Source organism: Sturnira hondurensis, unplaced genomic scaffold, assembly GCF_014824575.4.
Source record: "Sturnira hondurensis isolate 20B ecotype Veracruz unplaced genomic scaffold, ASM1482457v3 Scaffold0000256, whole genome shotgun sequence".
Lineage (NCBI taxonomy): Eukaryota > Metazoa > Chordata > Mammalia > Chiroptera > Phyllostomidae > Sturnira > Sturnira hondurensis.
Window position 1 is genome coordinate 7044612 of NW_028072887.1, and position 12775 is coordinate 7057386.

Genomic DNA, 12775 nt, shown 5'->3' on the forward strand with positions numbered 1-12775 from the left:
AGGGAGCGCTGTGTGTGTGTATTTGTGTAGGTGTATACCCTTAAAGACTTTGATATTTTAATGAAGGCATTAGGCCTGAATAGCATTAAATAAACATTTTGTTTCCTTTTCACAAATCTCTGGCATTGAGAGATGTCTTTCCAATTGGTGGCAGGTGGACAGAAGAGCCCAGTAGGTATTAGTATAGTGTCCTTGGGAGGGGTCCCTGTTATTTTGTAGCAGTTTTTGGCATCCCTCAGTGGGCCAAGTATTGCCCCCCCACCCTTGGACCCCTGTTTGGTAACAACATCAGGCTTTATTCGTTGTTAATTTTAAATTCCTTTGAGTGTAAAGCTAGGTTGTTTATTTGAGCTTTCTCTCTCTCTCTCTGTCTTTTTTTTTTTTTTTTTGAGATAGGCCTGTGAGGCTATAATTTCCCTCTTAGGATTGCTTTCCCAGTGTCCCATAGCTTTTGGATTGCTTTGTCCTCATTTTCATTTGTTTCAAGATATTTATCTCTTCCTTGGTCTTGTTGTTGACCCATTCATTGTTTAATAACATGTTAGTTAGCTTTCATGTCTTTGCATGTTTTTCAGTATTTTTCTTGTGATGGAATTCTTATTTCATAGCATTGTAGTTCGAGAATATGCTTGATGTGATTTCAATCTTTTTAAATTTGTTGAGTCTTGTTTTGTGTCCTAACATGTGGTGTAACTTATAAAAAATTCCATGTGCACTTGAAAAGTGTGTATATTCTGCTGCTTTGGGGTGAAATGCTTTGAAGATATCAATTGAATCCATTTGACCTAGGGTGTCATTTAACACCATTCTCTCCTTGTTGATTTCCTGCCTGGGAGATTCATCCATTGAAGTCAATGGGTTGTTAAAATCCCTGGCTATGAGTAAATTTCTGTTGATCTCTCCCTTTATGTCCACCAACATTTGCTTCACATATTTAAGTGCTTTTATCTGGGTGTATAAATATTTACCAGGGTTATATCCTCTTGTTGGGTTGTTCCTGTTAGGGTGGGTGGGGATAAGAGGAAGCTTCAGCTGGACTTTGCCAAGACAGACATCCTCACAGTAACCTGAGTCCGAGGAAGAGACCACCAATGCTGTATTGCTTCTTTGTTCAGAGGGCACCAATCCCCAGCTCCCACGGGGAGCCAACAAAAATAAAACCCCACTACATTCCCTGGCTGGGGTGACTTCTCCCGGCCTCATCCTGCAGACGGGGAGAACTTCACCCTGGTACACAAACCCCAATAAAGCTCTTTATTGCCTACTTTATGGCTGATTGGCATTTCTTTCTCGGCAGAGCCTAAGAAAACCTCTCAGTTCCTTTTATCATTATGTAGTACCCTTCTTTGTCTCTTAACATAGCCTTGGTTTTAAAGTCTATTTTGTCAGATGTAAGTACTGCTGTCCTAGTTTTTTTCCCTTCCATTTATGTAAAATATCTTTTTCCATCCCCTTACTTTCAGTCTGTGTGTATCTTTCAATCTGAGATGGGTCTCTTGGAGCCAGCACATATATGTATCAGTTTTGTTTTCTTACACATTCAGCTACCCTATGTCTTTTGGTTAGAACATTTAAGCTATTTACATTCAAGGTAATTATTGATAGGTATGTATTTAGTGTTATTTTATTATTAGACTACTTTCCTTCTTTCCCCCTTCTTTTTAAAGCAAGCCCTTTAACATATGTTGCAGTACTGGTTTAGTGTTACACTCTAGCTTTTTTTTTTTTTTTTGTCTGGGAAGCTTTTATCTCTCCTTCATTTTTAAATGATAGGCTTGCTGGGTAAAGTAGCCTTGGTATAGGTTCTTGCTTTTCATCACCTTCAATATTTCACATTTCACACCATTCCCTTCTGGCCTGAAATGTTTCTGTTGGGAAATCAGGTGACAGTGTAATTGGTGCTCCCTTGTAGGTATCTACTTGCTTTTCTCATGCAGGTTTTAGGATTCTCTCCTTGTCTTTAAGCCTTGTCTTTTTAATTATGATGTGTCTTGGTATAGACTTCTTTGGGTCCAACTTGTTTCAGACTCTCTGAACTTTCTGAACTTCTGTGTCTCTTTTCTTCCCCAGATTAGAGAAGTTTTCAGTCATTATTTCTTCAGATAGGTTCTCGATCCCTTGCTCACTCTCTTATCCTTCTGGTATCCCCATGATGTGGATGTTGTTATGCTTCATGTTGTCCAAAATGTTTTTTAAGCACTCCTCATTTTTTACATTCTTTTTTCTTTTGCTGTTCTGCCAGGGTATTTTTTTCTACCTTGTCTTCCAAATCACTGATTTGACCTGTGCTTCATCTAATCTACTGTTTATTCATTCCTTCCAGTGTATTTTTTATTTCAGACATTGAATTCTTTATTTCTGACTGGTCCTTTTTTATTGTTTCTATGTCTTTTTTCATGCTGTTGAGTATCCTTATGATCATTATTCTAAACTATCTGATACATTTCTTGAGTCCATTTCATCCAGTTATTCTTCTGAAGAATTCTTTTATTCTTTCATTTGAGGTCTATTTCTTTGTCTTCCCATATTGGCTACTTCTTTGTATTTGTTTCTATATATTAGATAGATCTGTAAAGACTCTGGTGTAGACACTGCTCATTTGTTGATGCTGCTTATGATCAGCTCTGGGCAACCTGTTGGGAGCTACTATCGATTCACAGTGTGTGGCCTGTTTGTACACAGGCGGTGCACCAAGGCTGGCTTTTATTTGGTATGTGCACAGGGGAGGGTCAGGTAAAGTCTCCTAGAGCTCCCAGAGATCAGCTTTAGCTGTTAAACTAATCAAGCTACAATCAGTAACCAGGCTTAAGCTCCACAGGGTTGGGCGGAACAATTCCTACAGGTGAGGCTACTGATTCCCCTCAGGCTGATGCCAGTTGGAGGAGAGTGCTCTGCCTGAGAAAGATGGTTTTTGCAGTATGGGGAATGACTCAGCACAGGGATCCTGTCAACTGTTCCTTCATTTCTCTCCCCAGAGCCACCAATCCCAAACTCTCCTCAAGTGTCTCGAGTCCACTCTGCCCTTTCTCTGCCAGAGACCAGGATAAGTGTTTCAAATGAAATTTTGTTCATTGGCCTTTTAAGGGGCTTTCTTTATCTCCAGCCATCTCTCCCTGGCAGATAAAAACCCTGCTGCTTTTCACAGATGGGTGTTACTTGGGTTCATTTCCTGGTTCTGATACTTTAGGTTGGGAGCCCAGTTTGGGGTTTATACACCATACTTCTGAGGGGCAAAACCCTGGATGCTGAAAATATCCCCTGGAACTTCAGCTGCCCCTGTGTAAGCCCAGACAGCCCTTGCCTCCTCTGCACTCTCTACCAGTCTCATTGTGGTGAAGTATTTTCTTCTCTCTATATGTGGTTATAAGCCTTCAGTCCAGCTAGTGTCCGTCAATTATTCAGGATGGTCTCTCTACAATTTAGTTGTAATTCCAGATTAGTCCTGGTAGGAGGTTAGCATAGCTTACAATTACTCCTCTCTCATCTTGGACTTTTCTTAAACTTTTTTTTTTATTGCTGAATTCTATTGTGTTGCTACTTTACATCACTGATAATTTTTTTCTTAGACACCAGCCATTGTAATTTTTTTCTTTTTGGTCCTTTGGATAGTATTGTATTTTTAAAAATATTGATTCTTGTTCGAGGACAATAAGTTACTTGGAGACAATATAATTATTTCAGGCCTTGCTTTTTTGCTTTGCTAAGTAAGAGTAATTTTTAAAATAACTTAAGCAAAACCCATATTGATTCTGAAATAATTCTTTGTGAATTATGAGCCTTACTCTCCGGATGTTGAAAAACGGTATCAATGGTTCCGTTTGGGGCACTATTCCCTCACTTCTTTCAGATGGTCCTTCTGGCCTCACACAGTTTTCTCACATAGATGCACTAATAGGTAATCGACTGAACACTTAAGGGGTATTCTCTGCATACCCCAGAGTTCTCTATATGTGTATCTCTGTCTCATTTGGTATTCTCTGTGAAAACACTAGCTGTCTTAAATCCCCTGAGCTCCCAGTTCCATTTCCTCAATTCAAGGAAGTTCTTCCTGAGCATCTTCCCTGAACTGTGACCTGGAAAACTAAACTTCTCTTGGCAGTAATTTAAAAAAGTAAATAAATAAAGGGCCCACCTAGTTTGTTCTCATATCTCATAGATTATTGTCTAATGTTCTTTCACTGCCTAACGTTCAATGTCCTAAAGGTTGTTGTTTTATATTTTTCATTTTAGAATATTGTGAATATTTTGTATTGGGTGTTTACTTTTGTTACCTTTCTTTAAATGGACTTCTTCATCTCAGCAGCTAAGTTACTAATAGATTAGCTTGTGCTTTTAAATTGAACCGTGTTTTCAAACATGTTTCCAGGTTTTGTTAGGGCATGACAGGGGTCATCTTTATTCTCGGGCTAATGTAGCCTGATTTTTAAAGCATAACCCTTCTAAGTCTCCACTGAATGCTTCACATATCCAACAAGGTTTTATCGTTCTTACTGTTTAGAACTTAAATGTCTTCTAGCCTTGTGCGAGATATGGAAATATTTACCTTGCAGTTTTTTTAATAAATGGTTAATTTTTCCCTAGCCTTGCTGAGCTTCATCCTCTCTATCCCCGGGTTAGTGTTCAAAGACTTGAGGGAACTTTCTAGAGCACATTCTCTTCACACTTTCTGCCTATGTAGAACCTTGTCCTGTAACGTGCACTTATCTCTGTCTTTTTCCAATTCCAATTTCTCTGTCCTCAATTCATTAAGACCACCATGTCTTCCTGAATTTTTCTAGCTTGCCCTGAATCAGAAAGTGCTTAAAGGCAGAAACTTGGGATAATATTAAAGATCATCTGCTTTTCACTCTTGGCGGGGAGAAATATAGTTTTGTGCTGCCTGTTGTCCAACATTTGAAAACAATGTTGTCATACACTGACATCAAGAGAACATCAAGCAAAATTAGTAGCAAAATAAGTACATAAGTACATAAATAAGTAAACAAGTAAGTAAATTAATCTCTCAGTCAATACTGAGAGATTAATTATATTAACACATTATATTCAACACATTATATTCAAACACATTATATTCAAACCTATTAAAAATCAGTCATAAAGAGCATACAAGTATCCAACAAGTACATAATAAAAATGTTGAACATCGCTGATTATCAGGGGAATGCAATTTAAAACCACAATGAGACATCATTTGACATCTGTTAGAATGGCTACACTAAAAGAAAAAACAAGAGATAACAAATTTTGCTCAGGATGTGAAAAAAAGGAGAATATTTGTGCATTGATAGTAGGAATGGAAGTTGGTGCAGCTACTATGGAAAACAGTATGAAGGTTGCCAAATAATTAAAGACAGAATTACCATGTGATCCAGTATCCCACTTTTGGGTGTGTATCCAAAGGAAATAAAAGATTATAGATATCAAGATCAAAATATTAAAGATTTCTGCACTTGTATGTTTATTGTAGTGTTATTCACAATAGCCAAGATATGGAAGCAACCTAAATGTCCTTCCGTGCATGAATGGATAAAGAAGATGTGGAATACATATTCACTAGGATATTATTTAGCTATGACAAAGAAGGAAATCTTGTCCTTTGCAACAACACGAATAGACCTTGAGGGATAAGTAAAATAAATGAAAACAGAGAAAGACAAATACTGTGATATCACAGGTATGAGGAATCTAAAAAAGCTGAACTCATAGAAATAGGGACCAAATGGTGGGTACCAGAGCCTGAGGTATGGAGGAAATTGGCAGATATTGGTCAAAGAGTACAAACTTCCAGTTATATTGTATACTTGAAATTTGTTAAAGGAGCAGATCTTAAATGTTCTCATTTTCCACAAAAAATAAATGGTAACTATGTGATGCAATGGCAGTGTTGACTAAGGCTGTGCTGGTCTTCATTTCTTAGTCTAGGTGTACCAGTCGACGTGCTGTGTACCCTGAACTTACACAATCTTTTATGTCAACTATATCTTAATAATCACAAGAACATGGTTATAAAGAGAAATGTTGAAGTATGAACTTTCTATGGTTGTGTTTTTTATGTTAAAAGATTTAATATCCAGCCCTGGCTGATGTAGTTCAGTGGATTGAGTGCAGGCCTATGAAGCAAAGGATCGCAGTTCGATTCCCAGTCAGGGTAAGTGCCTGGGTTGCAGGCCAGGTTCCCAGTAGGGGACACCTGAGAAGCAGCCACACAATGATGTTTCTCTCCCACTCTTTCTCCTTCCTGTCCCCTCTAAAAATAAATAAATACAATATTTTTTAAAAGATTTAATATCCAGACATTGTGTTATTGAATGGTCAATTTTTGCTACTCGGATCGCCCAACTCTCTGAGGGTCGTTAAAGGAGGATAAGAGCAGACGTTTTGAAATAGAGGTCTGCCTTGCCCTTTAGATAGGTCAAAAAAGATTTATCTCTGATAATCTCTTATTATGGGCCAGACCCCTAATTCAAGTTATTTTAGGTAGTTAAGGGAAGGTGTTTGAATAAACAAATTTTAAAATATTTTTCTGATGAGTAAGAGTATTATAATTCCAATAGCAGGAATTATTAAATGTTGCAAATATACTAAAAGTATAATATCAGGCTAAATTCCTTCTCAAGGTTTGTGAATTTATTTTTCACTTGACTTTCCTCTGGCCACTAATAGAAAAATCTGAACCATATAAACAAATATTTAAAAGATACTCAGTTGGTAATATTCTAATAAATAAATTCTCAGCAGAAACAAATAGACAAACCAACCAAGAAAGACTTAGAATGAAATAATTATGTACATCTTAATTATGAATGAAATTTTAAGTCCATCTCCCCCATTTTCTTTCACATTGTTCTGCAGTATACTTTATAAAAGATCCTCAAAATTATAAACTTTGTCTGGGTACTACATCAAATTGAGCTTAGTCTAAGCATTTATTTCCATTCCACTTTTGAGTCCCCTCAATGTGACATAGCTAATCTCTGCTTTTGCCCTGAGAAATTTAAAGAAAATAATTTTCATTTGGGTTTGGAGGGGATGAGGGGAGGGGTGGGGAGAAAATACAGACAACTGTAATTGGACAAAAATAGAATAATAAAAAAGAAGAAAAAAATTTTTAGAAATGCATTTGACCGAAACAATGATTGGCACAACACTTTAGCTGCTAAGGTTCTTTATGAACAACAGACTTGGATTAAACATGAGACGGATTGTCTTCAGGCCAATAGAGAGACAGATGCTCACAGTGTTGATTGCCTATGAGATGAAGGGAGCCAGGATCCTCTGGAAAGGAAGCCAGCCAGCAAAGTGAACCCAGCTGCATGGTGATATCTGCTAACGACATGTAAATGGATGATTTTTGTTTTCTCTTGTGTGTTGTTTACCTTTCTTCAAATAAAAAGTAGAAGACTCTTGTATAGAATGTACTATGTGCATTAGATCTATATATATAGTCCATTATATCTATATATAGTGCCTATATAGATATAGATCTCTATCTACATATATAGATCCAACAATTCAAGATGAAAATATAAAATAGGGAAATTATAATTTAAAAACATCACTTGTAGGGGGAAAATCCTACTTTTAAGGTGATTGCCAGTTCACTGCAAGTCAGAAATATGATTCAACAACAATATTAGCATCAAAAGCAGTCATGGAAGTTCAGCAGTATAAATAGAACAAGATGAAACATGATACATACTGATCACCTGATCTGTGCTTTTTGGAGTAGGTCTGAAATAATGTATTTTCCTCTGTAAGCCAGAGATTTAGAGTAATGGTTAAAAACAAAATAAGGACACAAAATCAAACAACCAAAATAAATAGTAGCCATAACAAATAACAAAAACAAAGCTAGACACACACATAGAGAGAGAAGATTTATTGATGATATGTGGACTGACCGATAGATCTCAGCATGTTACCCTTGGCAAAAAGGGAACTTAAATATAGTTATGTAGTTTCTTCAATAATATAAAAAGTAGGTGTTAGAAAAAGAGATAGTTTAGTCTATAGACTTCCAGAGGGAATGGCCCTAAAATTATAGATAGAAGAAATACTTAGTTATAAAATATTAAGAAAAAAGGGGATCAAAATTCAATGAGGGTACTTTAGAAATAATGCTTTCCAATTACGTCATTAAAAATTTTTGGACAGCAGGTCAATAACAGTGCAATAAAAACAACAACCAACTACAATAAAGATAATATTTCTAAGCATGTATTATGTGCCTGGTGCCAACTCTTCTATACATAATGCTTACCTTAGTGTTCAAAACAATGCTTTATATAGGTGCTATTAGCTGCTTTTTGCATTGTAAGAAACTACCTTGCTCATGCTCAGAAATCAATGAGATGAAGACAAAAGTTATAGGGAAGTACTTTAATTTTAGAATCCAGTTCCCACTTTCCAGAAGTGGTAGCGGTAAAAGCTACATGCATGCCACATGAATCAGTTAAATGGCTGAATTAGACAAATCAATGCATTTCCATCACTTCTATCAATTCTACATTCCACGCCTCAACATTTCTACTGAGGTTACAAGTTCATTCAATGTATTTTAAAAAAACGCTACAAAAGACTTTCTCCAGTTGTGTGATTGAAAAGACCTCTGCACAATGTGCTGTTCTTTCCACACCATGTGCCCAAAGCCAGATACTACTACTCTGAACGCAGCACTGTGAGAAATCCAGGGAAAGGAGAATTTACCCCTCCCTTCCAGTTAATTTCCATGTAACTGAGGAAGTTACAACCATGTGAGGGAAGGCGGATCCAAGTTGGTGAGCAGAAGGAAGAAGGTAACGGCCACTACATGTTCTTTTCCAAAGCTCTTCTGAAATTTGAATTTTTGCAAAAATGTTTGAGATCTTTATTTGGGGAAGAAAGTCTAGTATCGGCAGACTGGAACGTGTTTTTAAATGCTGCTTTTAGATGGGAAGAGTATGATTCCACAGTTAAAGGCATTTGCTGTGAACCCTCTAGTCAGCTTAGTTTCCTGAGAGGAAGAGAATAAAGCCAGGATTGCTGTATGGTACTCAGGGCTATGAAGGTCCATTTCTCTCTTTACCCAGATATTTAAGGACAGCAATTAAAAAAAAACCTAGAGAGAGATGAGATGTTTGGATATCAGCAGTGTGGACCACTGTCCACATCGAATACCTTTAAACACAGGCAATTTCTTATCCACTGGTGTGAAAGGTGCACCTGAGTTTTCTCCTTTTAAAAACAGTAAACGTGGGTGAGGTTAAAGGCCAGAAGTAGGAGAAAGGTGAGGTTCTTGGGAACATAAAGAATTACCTCAATGATTAGAGGGAAGAACTCACCCAGGAGTCAATTTTGCCAAAGGTACTTATAGAGGGACTGAAGATTCTGCCAAAATGCTAGATCCATTCATCTTAGAAAAGTAAAGTGACTCTATGTCAAGGTCTGTGACCTTAATCATCCCTGCCAAGTTCATTTGCCCTGTATGGTAATAGGCACACATTCTGAGGGTCAGGGCTTGCCCTCATCTTCGGAAGGCTGTCATTCTGCGTCCCACAAGCAGACAGTAGAATGTTGGTTCTTCATTTTTCTTTCAATCAAATGATGGGCCGACTAAGCTTCAGCTAAATGTGTTGCTTTCATGATATGATGCTGATGATGACAGCCTACCTTCCACTGATATTTACACTTTTTTCTTAAAAAAAAATACTGTCAGTATTTTAATACATCAACACGTTAATCTAATAAGTCTATCTACATATGCTTTTTGTAAAACAAACTATGAACGCCACTTCCAAAGAATCTGATTATTTGAAGTTCTTACTTAAATTATTCTGACTTCATCATCCCATATGTTAATGATTGAGGGGATAGTGATTTCTCACAGGTGGGTGGTTTCACAGTTGGCATCAGAAGAAGGCTTCCTCAAGTCCAGATGGTGTTTACAGGGTGCTGCAGCGTAGGTATGTCAGAAGAATCTTCACATGCAGAATTATAATTGTTTATTACAAAGCGGATGCTGTGATGCACCATCAACATTCACAGCTGCTGGGAGTGCTCTAGGAAGGCTGCCCTCAGCCCTCAGCCCGCCCTACTCACTGTCCGTCTACCACTCTCAAGGTAAATAAGTCCTTCAGGGGTAAGCGACATCCAGAGATTAATCAATGTGGGGTTTAAAGGTTCAGTCTCCTTGCCTAACTCAGGACATCTCCAAAATGCCATTCCAGCACCAGTGCTCCTCAGGAGATAATCGAAGGTTTTTGTTTGGCTAAATCACAGCTCTGTTTTTATCTCTTTTCAATCCCAATTTCAGCCCTCCTCTTCTACAGGTATTCATCTCAAGTGTGCTCCCTAAATGAACTTCCCATATGCTTAACAGTCTCAGAGGTTGCTTCTAGGATAAAGCAATCTGCAACACTAAGTAAAGCTCAATGCTTTATTAGCATGAAAGAAGGTTATGGTGATCATTACTGATCTGAATAAAAATTGATGCAAATTAATGTCATCTTCAGTACAATGATATGGATACTGTAAGGATATGGATACTGTAACAGTGGGAAATTGTAACCCACCCCACCATTCTTTTCACATTGTTTCTGTTAGTGCTGACTCTGACTAATATGTGGCTTACAGATGAACACATGTTTGTATGAGAATCCTAGGGACTAGTTTCAAAAGATGTAAAATTTGACCTTTAAGCATCCCAGCTGAAGGAGGTTTACTGGCCTTTATCCATAGAGCCGGGATGACAGAAAGCAGGGATGATGTGGATCCATGAGAACAAAGCCAGGATGATGCGCACCAGACCAGCAGTTGCCTTATCAGAATGGACTGTGCCTGCCTGAATATTGACAACTTTGCAACCCCCTCTCCTGATCTCTTTGATCTGTTCCCCTCTCCCTCCTTACAAAACACCTCTGCCTCCAATGAGAGGTGGAGATGAGCTTTGAGACATGAGTCTCCCAACTTCCAGATGGCTGGTATCTGAAAATAAATCACTTTCCTTTATGTTATTTGCCTCTCAAGCATTGGATTTCATAGCGGCAGGCAACCAGGCATGCGTCTCAGTTACAATGCCTCTAAGAAACATATCAATAAGCAGCTTCATTTTGTACAAATACACAGAGAGCATTTATGCACACCTAGATGGTATAGCCTACTTCATACCTAGACTATGTGGTATGAGTCTATTGCTCTGCAGGAAAAGTAATTTTTCCTCTACCCTTCTGAGCTCTTGGATGTAATTAAAGATATATTAGCCCAGGCTGGTGTAGCTCAGTGGATTGAGCATGAGCCTGCGAACCAGAGGATTGCAGTTTGATTCCCAGTCAGGGCACATGCCTGGGTTGCAGGTCGGTTCCCAGCAGGAGACACACAAGAGGCAACCGTACAATGATGTTTCTTTCCCTTTCTCCTTCCCTTTCCCTCTAAAGATAAAGAAATAAAATATTTTAAAAAATTGACATTCTTATAAAATATTTATAAAACAAGAAAAAGACATATTAACAGAGAAGACATAAACAAAAACTTAGTCACATATATACCTTCTGTGTGCATGGCCGAGATCAAGGAAAACTGAGTAATGCTTCAAAATGGCTGAGGCTGCCACCTTCAATACCATCTTCCTCTAAAGATAGAAGTTGCTGGGGGTGGGATGGAGTCAGTTATGGAGGGTTACCAGGAAGGGCACAGTAAACATGGGTAAAATTGCTCTACAGATTAAAGTCATTGCCTTCTGCATTGATAAGCATTTCTTAAGATAAGGTCTTCCCTCTCCCTCAGACACAGCCAGGGAGAAACCTTTACAAATGGACACTTCCCTTACAAATGTCAATGTGTTTTATAGAGGATGATCTCTGCTTTGTTCTCCCAGGGCTGCTGTTTCTTAAAATTAACCAGCCTAAAATAATTCTTATGCCAAAGAACATATATTGAGGTGGCAAGTTTTGCTTTCCTATAGCTCCTAGGTTACAACCCTTTCCGACATGTTGTAGCACTGAGTACCAGGGACAGTTGTGCACAATGGTACTTGCATAATGTTATGATGTTATGGCACTTTTGACATTGCTGGGCAATAAGAATTATTCAGCTCTATTAAAATCTTATAGGACCATTGTCATACATATGGTCCATTGTTGCAAAACATGGCAATTAGAAAATTAAGATGATGCCCTGACCCGTGTGGCTCAGTGGATTGAGCACTGGCTTGCACACCAAAAGGTCACCAGTTTGATTCCCAGTCAGGACACATGCCTGGGTGGCAGGCCAGGTTCCTAGTTGGGGGGATATGAGAGGCAGCCCTCTCACTCATCAGTGGTTCTCTCCCTCCCTCCCTCTTCTGTAAAAGTAAATAAATAAAATCTTTTAAAAAGATTAAAAAGTTAAGATGATGATAATGATGATTGTTGTCAAATATGTGTGTTCCTGTTGTCCACAGCCCATAGGCAGATTCTCAAGGCAGAAGTTGGATGAGAAAGGAAAAGTCTTTATTCAAAGGCTACACAATTTTGGAATAAAAGCTTTCCACATTTGTCACTTAAGTTTATAAACTAAGGCTAAAATTTTCAACCCTTAAGTTCCCCTATCATCTCCTTGTTAATTTTTAACCCTATGGAAGTTGTGGCTGATCCAAGAGATACAAATAAACTCTTTTCTTAAATATTGTTACATATATTGGGTGCAGAGGTGCCAGATCATAACTAGCTGCCTGTTCATACATGACTAATGTCACGCCATGATTCTTACGCTGTCAGTTTGGTTATTACATGAGGATGTATGATGTTTTATAGTAAATTAT